The sequence below is a fragment of the Alosa sapidissima genome, unplaced genomic scaffold (genome assembly GCF_018492685.1).
Source record: "Alosa sapidissima isolate fAloSap1 unplaced genomic scaffold, fAloSap1.pri scaffold_55_ctg1, whole genome shotgun sequence".
Lineage (NCBI taxonomy): Eukaryota > Metazoa > Chordata > Actinopteri > Clupeiformes > Clupeidae > Alosa > Alosa sapidissima.
Genome location: NW_024582155.1, coordinates 247,621 through 264,128, shown reverse-complemented (window position 1 = coordinate 264,128; position 16,508 = coordinate 247,621).

Below are 16,508 nucleotides of genomic sequence, written 5' to 3'. Positions count from 1 at the left end.
TTATTTTTATTTCACATCTAGACATGTGAAATGTATGAACTATGGCAAAAAAAGTGAAAAAAAAATTGGTCTGATTTTTTCGTACTTTTCCGATTTTTTTAATTTTCGTGGTCAGGATGAGAGAAAGTTTTTTTTTTACAAATTTCAAAATCTGTCAATTATTGTCCAAATTATATTTATATTTCACATCTAGACATGTGAAATGTATGAACTATGCCAAAAAAAGTGAAAGAAATTTGGTTTGATTTTTTCGTACTTTTCAGATTTTCTTAGTTTTCATTTAAGGTCCGTGGTCAGGAAAAAAGACAGATTTTTGAAAAATGTAAAAATCTGTCAATTATTGTCCAAATTATTTTTATTTCACATCTAGACATGTGAAATGTATGAAGTATGGCAAAAAAGTGAAAAAAAAATTGGTTTGATTTTTTCGTACTTTTCAGATTTTCTTAGTTTTCATTTAAGGTCCGTGGTCAGGAAAAAAGACAGATTTTTGAAAAATGTAAAAATCTGTCAATTATTGTCCAAATCATTTTTATTTCACATCTAGACATGTGAAATGTATGAACTATGGCAAAAAAAGTGAAAAAAAAATTGGTCTGATTTTTTCGTACTTTTCCGATTTTTTTAATTTTCGTGGTCAGGATGAGAGAAAGTTTTTTTTTCACAAATTTCAAAATCTGTCAAATATTGTCCAAATTATATTTATATTTCACATCTAGACATGTGAAATGTATGAACTATGCCAAAAAAAGTGAAAGAAATTTGGTTTGATTTTTTCGTACTTTTCAGATTTTCTTAGTTTTCATTTAAGGTCCGTGGTCAGGAAAAAAGACAGATTTTTGAAAAATGTCAAAATCTATCAATTATTGTCCAAATTATTTTTATTTCACATCTAGACATGTGAAATGTATGAACTATGGCAAAAAAAGTGAAAAAAAAATTGGTCTGATTTTTTAGTACTTTTCCGATTTTTTTAATTTTCGTGGTCAGGATGAGAGAAAGTTTTTTTTTTACAAATTTCAAAATCTGTCAATTATTGTCCAAATTATATTTATATTTCACATCTAGACATGTGAAATGTATGAACTATGCCAAAAAAAGTGAAAGAAATTTGGTTTGATTTTTTCGTACTTTTCAGATTTTCTTAGTTTTCATTTAAGGTCCGTGGTCAGGAAAAAAGACAGATTTTTGAAAAATGTAAAAATCTGTCAATTATTGTCCAAATTATTTTTATTTCACATCTAGACATGTGAAATGTATGAAGTATGGCAAAAAAGTGAAAAAAAAATTGGTTTGATTTTTTCGTACTTTTCAGATTTTCTTAGTTTTCATTTAAGGTCCGTGGTCAGGAAAAAAGACAGATTTTTGAAAAATTTAAAAATCTGTCAATTATTGTCCAAATCATTTTTATTTCACATCTAGACATGTGAAATGTATGAACTATGGCAAAAAAAGTGAAAAAAAAATTGGTCTGATTTTTTCGTACTTTTCCGATTTTTTTAATTTTCGTGGTCAGGATGAGAGAAAGTTTTTTTTTCACAAATTTCAAAATCTGTCAAATATTGTCCAAATTATATTTATATTTCACATCTAGACATGTGAAATGTATGAACTATGCCAAAAAAAGTGAAAGAAATTTGGTTTGATTTTTTCGTACTTTTCAGATTTTCTTAGTTTTCATTTAAGGTCCGTGGTCAGGAAAAAAGACAGATTTTTGAAAAATGTCAAAATCTATCAATTATTGTCCAAATTATTTTTATTTCACATCTAGACATGTGAAATGTATGAACTATGGCAAAAAAAGTGAAAAAAAAATTGGTCTGATTTTTTCGTACTTTTCCGATTTTTTTAATTTTCGTGGTCAGGATGAGAGAAAGTTTTTTTTTTACAAATTTCAAAATCTGTCAATTATTGTCCAAATTATATTTATATTTCACATCTAGACATGTGAAATGTATGAAGTATGGCAAAAAAGTGAAAAAAAAATTGGTTTGATTTTTTCGTACTTTTCAGATTTTCTTAGTTTTCATTTAAGGTCCGTGGTCAGGAAAAAAGACAGATTTTTGAAAAATTTAAAAATCTGTCAATTATTGTCCAAATCATTTTTATTTCACATCTAGACATGTGAAATGTATGAACTATGGCAAAAAAAGTGAAAAAAAAATTGGTCTGATTTTTTCGTACTTTTCCGATTTTTTTAATTTTCGTGGTCAGGATGAGAGAAAGTTTTTTTTTTCACAAATTTCAAAATCTGTCAAATATTGTCCAAATTATATTTATATTTCACATCTAGACATGTGAAATGTATGAACTATGCCAAAAAAAGTGAAAGAAATTTGGTTTGATTTTTTCGTACTTTTCAGATTTTCTTAGTTTTCATTTAAGGTCCGTGGTCAGGAAAAAAGACAGATTTTTGAAAAATGTCAAAATCTATCAATTATTGTCCAAATTATTTTTATTTCACATCTAGACATGTGAAATGTATGAACTATGGCAAAAAAAGTGAAAAAAAAATTGGTCTGATTTTTTCGTACTTTTCCGATTTTTTTAATTTTCGTGGTCAGGATGAGAGAAAGTTTTTTTTTTACAAATTTCAAAATCTGTCAATTATTGTCCAAATTATATTTATATTTCACATCTAGACATGTGAAATGTATGAACTATGGAAAAAAAAGGGGAAAAAAAATTGGTCTGATTTTTTCGTACTTTTCAGATTTTTTTAATTTCCGCGGTCAGGATGAGAGAAAGTTTTTTTTTTACAAATTTCAAAATCTGTCAATTATTGTCCAAATTATATTTATATTTCACATCTAGACCTGTGAAATGTATGAACTATGCCAAAAAAAGTGAAAGAAATTTGGTTTGATTTTTTCGTACTTTTCAGATTTTCTTAGTTTTCATTTAAGGTCCGTGGTCAGGAAAAAAGACAGATTTTTGAAAAATTTAAAAATCTGTCAATTATTGTCCAAATTATTTTTATTTCACATCTAGACATGTGAAATGTATGAACTATGGCAAAAAAAGTGAAAAAAAAATTGGTCTGATTTTTTCGTACTTTTCCGATTTTTTTAATTTTCGTGGTCAGGATGAGAGAAAGTTTTTTTTTCACAAATTTCAAAATCTGTCAATTATTGTCCAAATTATATTTATATTTCACATCTAGACATGTGAAATGTATGAACTATGCCAAAAAAAGTGAAAGAAATTTGGTTTGATTTTTTCGTACTTTTCAGATTTTCTTAGTTTTCATTTAAGGTCCGTGGTCAGGAAAAAAGACAGATTTTTGAAAAATGTCAAAATCTATCAATTATTGTCCAAATTATTTTTATTTCACATCTAGACATGTGAAATGTATGAACTATGGCAAAAAAAGTGAAAAAAAAATTGGTCTGATTTTTTCGTACTTTTCCGATTTTTTTAATTTTCGTGGTCAGGATGAGAGAAAGTTTTTTTTTTACAAATTTCAAAATCTGTCAATTATTGTCCAAATTATATTTATATTTCACATCTAGACATGTGAAATGTATGAACTATGCCAAAAAAAGTGAAAGAAATTTGGTTTGATTTTTTCGTACTTTTCAGATTTTCTTAGTTTTCATTTAAGGTCCGTGGTCAGGAAAAAAGACAGATTTTTGAAAAATTTAAATATCTGTCAATTATTTTCCAAATTATTTTTATTTCACATCTAGACATGTGAAATGTATGAACTATGGCAAAAAAAGTGAAAAAAAAATTGGTCTGATTTTTTCGTACTTTTCCGATTTTTTAAATTTTCGTGGTCAGGATGAGAGAAAGTTTTTTTTTTTACAAATTTCGAAATCTGTCAATTATTGTCCAAATTATATTTATATTTCACATCTAGACATGTGAAATGTATGAACTATGGAAAAAAAAGGGGAAAAAAAATTGGTCTGATTTTTTCGTACTTTTCAGATTTTTTTAATTTCCGCGGTCAGGATGAGAGAAAGTTTTTTTTTTACAAATTTCAAAATCTGTCAATTATTGTCCAAATTATATTTATATTTCACATCTAGACCTGTGAAATGTATGAACTATGCCAAAAAAAGTGAAAGAAATTTGGTTTGATTTTTTCGTACTTTTCAGATTTTTTTAGTTTTCATTTAAGGTCCGTGGTCAGGAAAAAAGACAGATTTTTGAAAAATTTAAAAATCTGTCAATTATTGTCCAAATTATTTTTATTTCACATCTAGACATGTGAAATGTATGAACTATGGCAAAAAAAGTGAAAAAAAAATTGGTCTGATTTTTTCGTACTTTTCCGATTTTTTTAATTTTCGTGGTCAGGATGAGAGAAAGTTTTTTTTTTACAAATTTCAAAATCTGTCAATTATTGTCCAAATTATATTTATATTTCACATCTAGACATGTGAAATGTATGAACTATGCCAAAAAAAGTGAAAGAAATTTGGTTTGATTTTTTCGTACTTTTCAGATTTTCTTAGTTTTCATTTAAGGTCCGTGGTCAGGAAAAAAGACAGATTTTTGAAAAATGTAAAAATCTGTCAATTATTGTCCAAATTATTTTTATTTCACATCTAGACATGTGAAATGTATGAAGTATGGCAAAAAAGTGAAAAAAAAATTGGTTTGATTTTTTCGTACTTTTCAGATTTTCTTAGTTTTCATTTAAGGTCCGTGGTCAGGAAAAAAGACAGATTTTTGAAAAATGTAAAAATCTGTCAATTATTGTCCAAATCATTTTTATTTCACATCTAGACATGTGAAATGTATGAACTATGGCAAAAAAAGTGAAAAAAAAATTGGTCTGATTTTTTCGTACTTTTCCGATTTTTTTAATTTTCGTGGTCAGGATGAGAGAAAGTTTTTTTTTCACAAATTTCAAAATCTGTCAAATATTGTCCAAATTATATTTATATTTCACATCTAGACATGTGAAATGTATGAACTATGCCAAAAAAAGTGAAAGAAATTTGGTTTGATTTTTTCGTACTTTTCAGATTTTCTTAGTTTTCATTTAAGGTCCGTGGTCAGGAAAAAAGACAGATTTTTGAAAAATGTCAAAATCTATCAATTATTGTCCAAATTATTTTTATTTCACATCTAGACATGTGAAATGTATGAACTATGGCAAAAAAAGTGAAAAAAAAATTGGTCTGATTTTTTCGTACTTTTCCGATTTTTTTAATTTTCGTGGTCAGGATGAGAGAAAGTTTTTTTTTTACAAATTTCAAAATCTGTCAATTATTGTCCAAATTATATTTATATTTCACATCTAGACATGTGAAATGTATGAACTATGCCAAAAAAAGTGAAAGAAATTTGGTTTGATTTTTTCGTACTTTTCAGATTTTCTTAGTTTTCATTTAAGGTCCGTGGTCAGGAAAAAAGACAGATTTTTGAAAAATGTAAAAATCTGTCAATTATTGTCCAAATTATTTTTATTTCACATCTAGACATGTGAAATGTATGAAGTATGGCAAAAAAGTGAAAAAAAAATTGGTTTGATTTTTTCGTACTTTTCAGATTTTCTTAGTTTTCATTTAAGGTCCGTGGTCAGGAAAAAAGACAGATTTTTGAAAAATTTAAAAATCTGTCAATTATTGTCCAAATCATTTTTATTTCACATCTAGACATGTGAAATGTATGAACTATGGCAAAAAAAGTGAAAAAAAAATTGGTCTGATTTTTTCGTACTTTTCCGATTTTTTTAATTTTCGTGGTCAGGATGAGAGAAAGTTTTTTTTTCACAAATTTCAAAATCTGTCAAATATTGTCCAAATTATATTTATATTTCACATCTAGACATGTGAAATGTATGAACTATGCCAAAAAAAGTGAAAGAAATTTGGTTTGATTTTTTCGTACTTTTCAGATTTTCTTAGTTTTCATTTAAGGTCCGTGGTCAGGAAAAAAGACAGATTTTTGAAAAATGTCAAAATCTATCAATTATTGTCCAAATTATTTTTATTTCACATCTAGACATGTGAAATGTATGAACTATGGCAAAAAAAGTGAAAAAAAAATTGGTCTGATTTTTTCGTACTTTTCCGATTTTTTTAATTTTCGTGGTCAGGATGAGAGAAAGTTTTTTTTTTACAAATTTCAAAATCTGTCAATTATTGTCCAAATTATATTTATATTTCACATCTAGACATGTGAAATGTATGAAGTATGGCAAAAAAGTGAAAAAAAAATTGGTTTGATTTTTTCGTACTTTTCAGATTTTCTTAGTTTTCATTTAAGGTCCGTGGTCAGGAAAAAAGACAGATTTTTGAAAAATTTAAAAATCTGTCAATTATTGTCCAAATCATTTTTATTTCACATCTAGACATGTGAAATGTATGAACTATGGCAAAAAAAGTGAAAAAAAAATTGGTCTGATTTTTTCGTACTTTTCCGATTTTTTTAATTTTCGTGGTCAGGATGAGAGAAAGTTTTTTTTTTCACAAATTTCAAAATCTGTCAAATATTGTCCAAATTATATTTATATTTCACATCTAGACATGTGAAATGTATGAACTATGCCAAAAAAAGTGAAAGAAATTTGGTTTGATTTTTTCGTACTTTTCAGATTTTCTTAGTTTTCATTTAAGGTCCGTGGTCAGGAAAAAAGACAGATTTTTGAAAAATGTCAAAATCTATCAATTATTGTCCAAATTATTTTTATTTCACATCTAGACATGTGAAATGTATGAACTATGGAAAAAAAAGGGGAAAAAAAATTGGTCTGATTTTTTCGTACTTTTCAGATTTTTTTAATTTCCGCGGTCAGGATGAGAGAAAGTTTTTTTTTTACAAATTTCAAAATCTGTCAATTATTGTCCAAATTATATTTATATTTCACATCTAGACCTGTGAAATGTATGAACTATGCCAAAAAAAGTGAAAGAAATTTGGTTTGATTTTTTCGTACTTTTCAGATTTTTTTAGTTTTCATTTAAGGTCCGTGGTCAGGAAAAAAGACAGATTTTTGAAAAATTTAAAAATCTGTCAATTATTGTCCAAATTATTTTTATTTCACATCTAGACATGTGAAATGTATGAACTATGGCAAAAAAAGTGAAAAAAAAATTGGTCTGATTTTTTCGTACTTTTCCGATTTTTTTAATTTTCGTGGTCAGGATGAGAGAAAGTTTTTTTTTTACAAATTTCAAAATCTGTCAATTATTGTCCAAATTATATTTATATTTCACATCTAGACATGTGAAATGTATGAACTATGCCAAAAAAAGTGAAAGAAATTTTGTTTGATTTTTTCGTACTTTTCAGATTTTCTTAGTTTTCATTTAAGGTCCGTGGTCAGGAAAAAAGACAGATTTTTGAAAAATGTCAAAATCTATCAATTATTGTCCAAATTATTTTTATTTCACATCTAGACATGTGAAATGTATGAACTATGGCAAAAAAAGTGAAAAAAAAATTGGTCTGATTTTTTCGTACTTTTCCGATTTTTTTAATTTTCGTGGTCAGGATGAGAGAAAGTTTTTTTTTTACAAATTTCAAAATCTGTCAATTATTGTCCAAATTATATTTATATTTCACATCTAGACATGTGAAATGTATGAACTATGCCAAAAAAAGTGAAAGAAATTTGGTTTGATTTTTTCGTACTTTTCAGATTTTCTTAGTTTTCATTTAAGGTCCGTGGTCAGGAAAAAAGACAGATTTTTGAAAAATGTAAAAATCTGTCAATTATTGTCCAAATTATTTTTATTTCACATCTAGACATGTGAAATGTATGAACTATGGCAAAAAAAGTGAAAAAAAAATTGGTCTGATTTTTTCGTACTTTTCCGATTTTTTTAATTTTCGTGGTCAGGATGAGAGAAAGTTTTTTTTTTTACAAATTTCGAAATCTGTCAATTATTGTCCAAATTATATTTATATTTCACATCTAGACATGTGAAATGTATGAACTATGGAAAAAAAAGGGGAAAAAAAATTGGTCTGATTTTTTCGTACTTTTCAGATTTTTTTAATTTCCGCGGTCAGGATGAGAGAAAGTTTTTTTTTTACAAATTTCAAAATCTGTCAATTATTGTCCAAATTATATTTATATTTCACATCTAGACCTGTGAAATGTATGAACTATGCCAAAAAAAGTGAAAGAAATTTGGTTTGATTTTTTCGTACTTTTCAGATTTGTTTAGTTTTCATTTAAGGTCCGTGGTCAGGAAAAAAGACAGATTTTTGAAAAATTTAAAAATCTGTCAATTATTGTCCAAATTATTTTTATTTCACATCTAGACATGTGAAATGTATGAACTATGGCAAAAAAAGTGAAAAAAAAATTGGTCTGATTTTTTCGTACTTTTCCGATTTTTTTAATTTTCGTGGTCAGGATGAGAGAAAGTTTTTTTTTTACAAATTTCAAAATCTGTCAATTATTGTCCAAATTATATTTATATTTCACATCTAGACATGTGAAATGTATGAACTATGCCAAAAAAAGTGAAAGAAATTTGGTTTGATTTTTTCGTACTTTTCAGATTTTCTTAGTTTTCATTTAAGGTCCGTGGTCAGGAAAAAAGACAGATTTTTGAAAAATGTAAAAATCTGTCAATTATTGTCCAAATTATTTTTATTTCACATCTAGACATGTGAAATGTATGAACTATGGCAAAAAAAGTGAAAAAAAATTGGTTTGATTTTTTCGTACTTTATAGATTTTCTTAGTTTTCATTTAAGGTCCGTGGTCAGGAAAAAAGACAGATTTTTGAAAAATTTCAAAATCTGTCAATTATTGTCCAAATTATTTTTATTTCACATCTAGACATGTGAAATGTATGAACTATGGCAAAAAAAGTGAAAAAAAAATTGGTCTGATTTTTTCGTACTTTTCCGATTTTTTTAATTTTCGTGGTCAGGATGAGAGAAAGTTTTTTTTTTTACAAATTTCGAAATCTGTCAATTATTGTCCAAATTATATTTATATTTCACATCTAGACATGTGAAATGTATGAACTATGGAAAAAAAAGGGGAAAAAAAATTGGTCTGATTTTTTCGTACTTTTCAGATTTTTTTAATTTCCGCGGTCAGGATGAGAGAAAGTTTTTTTTTTACAAATTTCAAAATCTGTCAATTATTGTCCAAATTATATTTATATTTCACATCTAGACCTGTGAAATGTATGAACTATGCCAAAAAAAGTGAAAGAAATTTGGTTTGATTTTTTCGTACTTTTCAGATTTTCTTAGTTTTCATTTAAGGTCCGTGGTCAGGAAAAAAGACAGATTTTTGAAAAATTTAAAAATCTGTCAATTATTGTCCAAATTATTTTTATTTCACATCTAGACATGTGAAATGTATGAACTATGGCAAAAAAAGTGAAAAAAAAATTGGTCTGATTTTTTCGTACTTTTCCGATTTTTTTAATTTTCGTGGTCAGGATGAGAGAAAGTTTTTTTTTCACAAATTTCAAAATCTGTCAAATATTGTCCAAATTATATTTATATTTCACATCTAGACATGTGAAATGTATGAACTATGCCAAAAAAAGTGAAAGAAATTTGGTTTGATTTTTTCGTACTTTTCAGATTTTCTTAGTTTTCATTTAAGGTCCGTGGTCAGGAAAAAAGACAGATTTTTGAAAAATGTCAAAATCTATCAATTATTGTCCAAATTATTTTCATTTCACATCTAGACATGTGAAATGTATGAACTATGGCAAAAAAAGTGAAAAAAAATTGGTCTGATTTTTTCGTACTTTTCCGATTTTTTTAATTTTCGTGGTCAGGATGAGAGAAAGTTTTTTTTTTACAAATTTCAAAATCTGTCAATTATTGTCCAAATTATATTTATATTTCACATCTAGACATGTGAAATGTATGAACTATGCCAAAAAAAGTGAAAGAAATTTGGTTTGATTTTTTCGTACTTTTCAGATTTTCTTAGTTTTCATTTAAGGTCCGTGGTCAGGAAAAAAGACAGATTTTTGAAAAATGTCAAAATCTATCAATTATTGTCCAAATTATTTTTATTTCACATCTAGACATGTGAAATGTATGAACTATGGCAAAAAAAGTGAAAAAAAATTGGTCTGATTTTTTCGTACTTTTCCGATTTTTTTAATTTTCGTGGTCAGGATGAGAGAAAGTTTTTTTTTTACAAATTTCAAAATCTGTCAATTATTGTCCAAATTATATTTATATTTCACATCTAGACATGTGAAATGTATGAACTATGCCAAAAAAAGTGAAAGAAATTTGGTTTGATTTTTTCGTACTTTTCAGATTTTCTTAGTTTTCATTTAAGGTCCGTGGTCAGGAAAAAAGACAGATTTTTGAAAAATGTAAAAATCTGTCAATTATTGTCCAAATTATTTTTATTTCACATCTAGACATGTGAAATGTATGAAGTATGGCAAAAAAGTGAAAAAAAAATTGGTTTGATTTTTTCGTACTTTTCAGATTTTCTTAGTTTTCATTTAAGGTCCGTGGTCAGGAAAAAAGACAGATTTTTGAAAAATTTAAAAATCTGTCAATTATTGTCCAAATCATTTTTATTTCACATCTAGACATGTGAAATGTATGAACTATGGCAAAAAAAGTGAAAAAAAAATTGGTCTGATTTTTTCGTACTTTTCCGATTTTTTTAATTTTCGTGGTCAGGATGAGAGAAAGTTTTTTTTTCACAAATTTCAAAATCTGTCAAATATTGTCCAAATTATATTTATATTTCACATCTAGACATGTGAAATGTATGAACTATGCCAAAAAAAGTGAAAGAAATTTGGTTTGATTTTTTCGTACTTTTCAGATTTTCTTAGTTTTCATTTAAGGTCCGTGGTCAGGAAAAAAGACAGATTTTTGAAAAATGTCAAAATCTATCAATTATTGTCCAAATTATTTTTATTTCACATCTAGACATGTGAAATGTATGAACTATGGCAAAAAAAGTGAAAAAAAAATTGGTCTGATTTTTTCGTACTTTTCCGATTTTTTTAATTTTCGTGGTCAGGATGAGAGAGTTTTTTTTTTACAAATTTCAAAATCTGTCAATTATTGTCCAAATTATATTTATATTTCACATCTAGACATGTGAAATGTATGAACTATGCCAAAAAAAGTGAAAGAAATTTGGTTTGATTTTTTCGTACTTTTCAGATTTTCTTAGTTTTCATTTAAGGTCCGTGGTCAGGAAAAAAGACAGATTTTTGAAAAATTTAAATATCTGTCAATTATTTTCCAAATTATTTTTATTTCACATCTAGACATGTGAAATGTATGAACTATGGCAAAAAAAGTGAAAAAAAAATTGGTCTGATTTTTTCGTACTTTTCCGATTTTTTAAATTTTCGTGGTCAGGATGAGAGAAAGTTTTTTTTTTTACAAATTTCGAAATCTGTCAATTATTGTCCAAATTATATTTATATTTCACATCTAGACATGTGAAATGTATGAACTATGGAAAAAAAAGGGGAAAAAAAATTGGTCTGATTTTTTCGTACTTTTCAGATTTTTTTAATTTCCGCGGTCAGGATGAGAGAAAGTTTTTTTTTTACAAATTTCAAAATCTGTCAATTATTGTCCAAATTATATTTATATTTCACATCTAGACCTGTGAAATGTATGAACTATGCCAAAAAAAGTGAAAGAAATTTGGTTTGATTTTTTCGTACTTTTCAGATTTTTTTAGTTTTCATTTAAGGTCCGTGGTCAGGAAAAAAGACAGATTTTTGAAAAATTTAAAAATCTGTCAATTATTGTCCAAATTATTTTTATTTCACATCTAGACATGTGAAATGTATGAACTATGGCAAAAAAAGTGAAAAAAAAATTGGTCTGATTTTTTCGTACTTTTCCGATTTTTTTAATTTTCGTGGTCAGGATGAGAGAAAGTTTTTTTTTTACAAATTTCAAAATCTGTCAATTATTGTCCAAATTATATTTATATTTCACATCTAGACATGTGAAATGTATGAACTATGCCAAAAAAAGTGAAAGAAATTTGGTTTGATTTTTTCGTACTTTTCAGATTTTCTTAGTTTTCATTTAAGGTCCGTGGTCAGGAAAAAAGACAGATTTTTGAAAAATGTAAAAATCTGTCAATTATTGTCCAAATTATTTTTATTTCACATCTAGACATGTGAAATGTATGAAGTATGGCAAAAAAGTGAAAAAAAAATTGGTTTGATTTTTTCGTACTTTTCAGATTTTCTTAGTTTTCATTTAAGGTCCGTGGTCAGGAAAAAAGACAGATTTTTGAAAAATTTAAAAATCTGTCAATTATTGTCCAAATTATTTTTATTTCACATCTAGACATGTGAAATGTATGAACTATGGCAAAAAAAGTGAAAAAAAAATTGGTCTGATTTTTTCGTACTTTTCCGATTTTTTTAATTTTCGTGGTCAGGATGAGAGAAAGTTTTTTTTTCACAAATTTCAAAATCTGTCAAATATTGTCCAAATTATATTTATATTTCACATCTAGACATGTGAAATGTATGAACTATGCCAAAAAAAGTGAAAGAAATTTTGTTTGATTTTTTCGTACTTTTCAGATTTTCTTAGTTTTCATTTAAGGTCCGTGGTCAGGAAAAAAGACAGATTTTTGAAAAATGTCAAAATCTATCAATTATTGTCCAAATTATTTTTATTTCACATCTAGACATGTGAAATGTATGAACTATGGCAAAAAAAGTGAAAAAAAAATTGGTCTGATTTTTTCGTACTTTTCCGATTTTTTTAATTTTCGTGGTCAGGATGAGAGAAAGTTTTTTTTTTACAGATTTCAAAATCTGTCGATTATTGTCCAAATTATATTTATATTTCACATCTAGACATGTGAAATGTATGAACTATGGAAAAAAAAGGGGAAAAAAAATTGGTCTGATTTTTTCGTACTTTTCAGATTTTTTTAATTTCCGCGGTCAGGATGAGAGAAAGTTTTTTTTTTACAAATTTCAAAATCTGTCAATTATTGTCCAAATTATATTTATATTTCACATCTAGACCTGTGAAATGTATGAACTATGCCAAAAAAAGTGAAAGAAATTTGGTTTGATTTTTTCGTACTTTTCAGATTTTCTTAGTTTTCATTTAAGGTCCGTGGTCAGGAAAAAAGACAGATTTTTGAAAAATTTAAAAATCTGTCAATTATTGTCCAAATTATTTTTATTTCACATCTAGACATGTGAAATGTATGAACTATGGCAAAAAAAGTGAAAAAAAAATTGGTCTGATTTTTTCGTACTTTTCCGATTTTTTTAATTTTCGTGGTCAGGATGAGAGAAAGTTTTTTTTTCACAAATTTCAAAATCTGTCAAATATTGTCCAAATTATATTTATATTTCACATCTAGACATGTGAAATGTATGAACTATGCCAAAAAAAGTGAAAGAAATTTTGTTTGATTTTTTCGTACTTTTCAGATTTTCTTAGTTTTCATTTAAGGTCCGTGGTCAGGAAAAAAGACAGATTTTTGAAAAATGTCAAAATCTATCAATTATTGTCCAAATTATTTTTATTTCACATCTAGACATGTGAAATGTATGAACTATGGCAAAAAAAGTGAAAAAAAAATTGGTCTGATTTTTTCGTACTTTTCCGATTTTTTTAATTTTCGTGGTCAGGATGAGAGAAAGTTTTTTTTTTACAAATTTCAAAATCTGTCAATTATTGTCCAAATTATATTTATATTTCACATCTAGACATGTGAAATGTATGAACTATGCCAAAAAAAGTGAAAGAAATTTGGTTTGATTTTTTCGTACTTTTCAGATTTTCTTAGTTTTCAGTTAAGGTCCGTGGTCAGGAAAAAAGACAGATTTTTGAAAAATGTAAAAATCTGTCAATTATTGTCCAAATTATTTTTATTTCACATCTAGACATGTGAAATGTATGAAGTATGGCAAAAAAGTGAAAAAAAAATTGGTTTGATTTTTTCGTACTTTTCAGATTTTCTTAGTTTTCATTTAAGGTCCGTGGTCAGGAAAAAAGACAGATTTTTGAAAAATTTAAAAATCTGTCAATTATTGTCCAAATCATTTTTATTTCACATCTAGACATGTGAAATGTATGAACTATGGCAAAAAAAGTGAAAAAAAAATTGGTCTGATTTTTTCGTACTTTTCCGATTTTTTTAATTTTCGTGGTCAGGATGAGAGAAAGTTTTTTTTTTTACAAATTTCGAAATCTGTCAATTATTGTCCAAATTATATTTATATTTCACATCTAGACATGTGAAATGTATGAACTATGGAAAAAAAAGGGGAAAAAAAATTGGTCTGATTTTTACGTACTTTTCAGATTTTTTTAATTTCCGCGGTCAGGATGAGAGAAAGTTTTTTTTTTACAAATTTCAAAATCTGTCAATTATTGTCCAAATTATATTTATATTTCACATCTAGACCTGTGAAATGTATGAACTATGCCAAAAAAAGTGAAAGAAATTTGGTTTGATTTTTTCGTACTTTTCAGATTTTCTTAGTTTTCATTTAAGGTCCGTGGTCAGGAAAAAAGACAGATTTTTGAAAAATTTAAAAATCTGTCAATTATTGTCCAAATTATTTTTATTTCACATCTAGACATGTGAAATGTATGAACTATGGCAAAAAAAGTGAAAAAAAAATTGGTCTGATTTTTTCGTACTTTTCCGATTTTTTTAATTTTCGTGGTCAGGATGAGAGAAAGTTTTTTTTTCACAAATTTCAAAATCTGTCAAATATTGTCCAAATTATATTTATATTTCACATCTAGACATGTGAAATGTATGAACTATGCCAAAAAAAGTGAAAGAAATTTTGTTTGATTTTTTCGTACTTTTCAGATTTTCTTAGTTTTCATTTAAGGTCCGTGGTCAGGAAAAAAGACAGATTTTTGAAAAATGTCAAAATCTATCAATTATTGTCCAAATTATTTTTATTTCACATCTAGACATGTGAAATGTATGAACTATGGCAAAAAAAGTGAAAAAAAAATTGGTCTGATTTTTTCGTACTTTTCCGATTTTTTTAATTTTCGTGGTCAGGATGAGAGAAAGTTTTTTTTTTACAAATTTCAAAATCTGTCAATTATTGTCCAAATTATATTTATATTTCACATCTAGACATGTGAAATGTATGAACTATGCCAAAAAAAGTGAAAGAAATTTGGTTTGATTTTTTCGTACTTTTCAGATTTTCTTAGTTTTCATTTAAGGTCCGTGGTCAGGAAAAAAGACAGATTTTTGAAAAATGTAAAAATCTGTCAATTATTGTCCAAATTATTTTTATTTCACATCTAGACATGTGAAATGTATGAAGTATGGCAAAAAAGTGAAAAAAAAATTGGTTTGATTTTTTCGTACTTTTCAGATTTTCTTAGTTTTCATTTAAGGTCCGTGGTCAGGAAAAAAGACAGATTTTTGAAAAATTTAAAAATCTGTCAATTATTGTCCAAATCATTTTTATTTCACATCTAGACATGTGAAATGTATGAACTATGGCAAAAAAAGTGAAAAAAAATTGGTTTGATTTTTTCGTACTTTTCCGATTTTTTTAATTTTCGTGGTCAGGATGAGAGAAAGTTTTTTTTTTTACAAATTTCGAAATCTGTCAATTATTGTCCAAATTATATTTATATTTCACATCTAGACATGTGAAATGTATGAACTATGGAAAAAAAAGGGGAAAAAAAATTGGTCTGATTTTTTCGTACTTTTCAGATTTTTTTAATTTCCGCGGTCAGGATGAGAGAAAGTTTTTTTTTTACAAATTTCAAAATCTGTCAATTATTGTCCAAATTATATTTATATTTCACATCTAGACCTGTGAAATGTATGAACTATGCCAAAAAAAGTGAAAGAAATTTGGTTTGATTTTTTCGTACTTTTCAGATTTTCTTAGTTTTCATTTAAGGTCCGTGGTCAGGAAAGAAGACAGATTTTTGAAAAATTTAAAAATCTGTCAATTATTGTCCAAATTATTTTTATTTCACATCTAGACATGTGAAATGTATGAACTATGGCAAAAAAAGTGGAAAAAAAATTGGTCTGATTTTTTCGTACTTTTCCGATTTTTTTAATTTTCGTGGTCAGGATGAGAGAAAGTTTTTTTTTCACAAATTTCAAAATCTGTCAAATATTGTCCAAATTATATTTATATTTCACATCTAGACATGTGAAATGTATGAACTATGCCAAAAAAAGTGAAAGAAATTTGGTTTGATTTTTTCGTACTTTTCAGATTTTCTTAGTTTTCATTTAAGGTCCGTGGTCAGGAAAAAAGACAGATTTTTGAAAAATGTCAAAATCTATCAATTATTGTCCAAATTATTTTTATTTCACATCTAGACATGTGAAATGTATGAACTATGGCAAAAAAAGTGAAAAAAAAATTGGTCTGATTTTTTCGTATTTTTCCGATTTTTTTAATTTTCGTGGTCAGGATGAGAGAAAGTTTTTTTTTTTACAAATTTCGAAATCTGTCAATTATTGTCCAAATTATATTTATATTTCACATCTAGACATGTGAAATGTATGAACTATGGAAAAAAAAGGGGAAAAAAAATTGGTCTGATTTTTTCGTACTTTTCAGATTTTTTTA